Raw genomic sequence first — 2,862 nt, forward strand, 5'->3', positions numbered from 1 at the left:
TACTAACAAAAATTTTTCAAATTTTTTTTCAGAATTGTTTTTCTATTTTTTCTTCATTTTTTATTAATCTCGGGTCACTATGGCTTAATCTCGGGTCAATATGCTTAATCTCAAGTCAAATCACACTCCGTGATCAAACTTCCCGGAAGGTCACCCATCCTCACACTACTCCAGCCCGAACACGCTTAACTTCGCAGTTTTATCCAACCCCAGCACCAGCTCACTTCACAGTCACTTGTTGATTTATCTATCATATCAATCCTATTAAACCTTGTTGATGTCTAGGACTTTGTTCATGTTCATGAGTGTGATGAAATTTTGAAAAAAAATTCAAACTTCCCTGTCACATTACGTATCTTATTTTGAAAAAAAATTCCAAAAAAAAAATTCAAAACCAATTTTTTTTCTGTTACTAGTGCCGCACCTAGCAAATGGTGCGCCACTAGTAAGTTTGAATTTTTTTCCATTTCCCCCCCTCTAGATCTTAGAAGCCCCGTATCTTTCGTTCTGTTAGGGATTGGGATTCTAAAAATCTTGAACTAAGTTCCCTTGGATCAATTCGTATGTAACTTTTCGAGTAGATGATTTTTCATATAAAAAACTTTTTCATCCGAGTTAGTATGCAAAAGTTATGCCCATTTTTACAAATTATTGAGAGATTTTGCAAATGAAGTCGAAATTCATATTTGCAAATTTTCCAAACAACTAGACCACATATCACATGTGAAACTTATTTTCTTTTATTTTTTTGACATTTTCTTTTATTTTTTTTAAAACTGAAAAGGCGATCCAGGGGGGGTGCATTCGGTGAAAGTGGTGGCCAAGTTATTAATGGCGCACTGTGGCATGGTGCGCCATTACTAGTTCAACTAGTAATGGCGCACCACTCCCACGGTGCGCCATTAGTAGTTTTGACAAAAATTTTAAATTTTTTTTTTACTAATGGCGCACCCGCGATGTGGTGCACCATTAGTATTTGGACACTAATGGCGTACCAACACATGGTGCGCCATTAGTATATAGTAATGGCGCACCACATGTCTGGTGCGCCATTAGTGTCAATTCCATCTATAGCCCTTTTCCTAGTAGTGGATCACGTGGCGGTCCCGGACTTGTGTGGTGAATATTTTCCAAACCCTGCGAAACATAGAAAACAATTACTTGATATCAGGAAATGAACAAAGTTGCCGATATGGTGCGATAATGATCGATTGAACTTACTTGTCGAGCATTTTAGACATGTCCGCATAGTCCTCGGGATCTTTTCGTCTCAAGTCTAAGACGGTTACTAGTCCCTGCTCAAGCTTAATCTCGAGGAGAATATAGTGGAACCTGCGCACGCATGCATAACTCATCAATTACATTACTATAACCTCGAGTAATAATTAAGGGAAACCGAATATGCACAAGACAATAACACTCACTTGAAGTTGTAAGTAAAGAGTATTGTATCCTTGTTTTGATTTATTACCAACACTACTAGGAAAAGGCTAATTAGTGGCGCACCTGATTTGGCCATTAATGGCGCACTATAGGTGCGCCACTATTATCACGCCATTAGTAACAAATAGTAATGGCGCACCTCTGGTGCTCCATTAGTAACTTTGCAGCTTTATCCAACACCAGCAGCAGCTCACTTCATAGTCACTTGTTGATTTATCTATCATATCAATCCTATTAAACCTTGTTGATGTCTAGGACTTTGTTCATGTTCATGAGTGTGATGAAATTTTGAAAAAAAATTCAAACTTCCCTATCACATTACGTATCTTATTTTGAAAAAAAATTCCAAAAAAAAATTCAAAAGGAATTTTTTTTCTGTTACTAGTGGCGCACCAAGCAAATGGTGCGCCACTAGTAAGTTTGAATTTTTTTCCATTTTCCCCCCTCTAGATCTTAGAAGCCCCGTATCTTTCGTTCTGTTAGGGATTTTGGGATTCTAAAAATCTTGAACAAAGTTCCCTTGGATCAATTCGTATGTAACTTTTCGAGTAGATGATTTTTCATATAAAAAACTTTTTCATCCGAGTTAGTATGCAAAAGTTATGCCCATTTTTACAAATTATTGAGAGATTTTACAAATGAAGTCGAAATTCATATTTGCAAATTTTCCCAACAACTAGACCACATATCACATGGGAAACTTATTTTCTTTTATTTTTTGACATTTTCATCATTTTCTTTTATTTTTTTTTAAACTGAAAAGGCGATCCAGGGGGGGTGCATTCGGTGGAAGTGGTGGCCAAGTTATTAATGGCGCACTGTGGCATGGTGCGCCATTACTAGTTGTAATGGCGCACCACTCCCACGGCGCGCCATTAGTAGTTTTGACAAAAAATTTAAATTTTTTTATTTTACTAATGGCGCACCCGCGATGTGGTGCGCCATTAGTATTTGGACAATAATGGTGTACCAACACATGGTGCGCCATTAGTATATAGTAATGGCTCACCACATGTCTGGTGCGCCATTAGTGTCAATTCCATCTATAGCCCTTTTCCTAGTAGTGGATCACGTGGCGGTCCCAGACTTGTGTGGTGAATACTTTCCAAACCCTGCGAGACATAGAAAACAATTACTTGATATCAGGAAATGAACAAAGTTGCCGATATGGTGCGATAATGATCCATTGAACTTACTTGTCGAGCATTTTAGACATGCCCGCATAGTCCTCGGGATCTTTTCGTCTCAAGTCTAAGACGGTTACTAGTCCCTGCTCAAGCTTAATCTCTAGGAGAATATAGTGGAACCTGCGCACGCATGCATAACTCATCAATTACATTACTATAACCTCGAGTAATAATTAAGGGAAACCGAATATGCACAAGACAATAACACTCAGTTGAAGTTGTAAGGAAAGAG

Source organism: Triticum aestivum, chromosome 6B (genome assembly GCF_018294505.1).
Source record: "Triticum aestivum cultivar Chinese Spring chromosome 6B, IWGSC CS RefSeq v2.1, whole genome shotgun sequence".
In the NCBI taxonomy this organism is placed as follows: Eukaryota; Viridiplantae; Streptophyta; class Magnoliopsida; order Poales; family Poaceae; genus Triticum; species Triticum aestivum.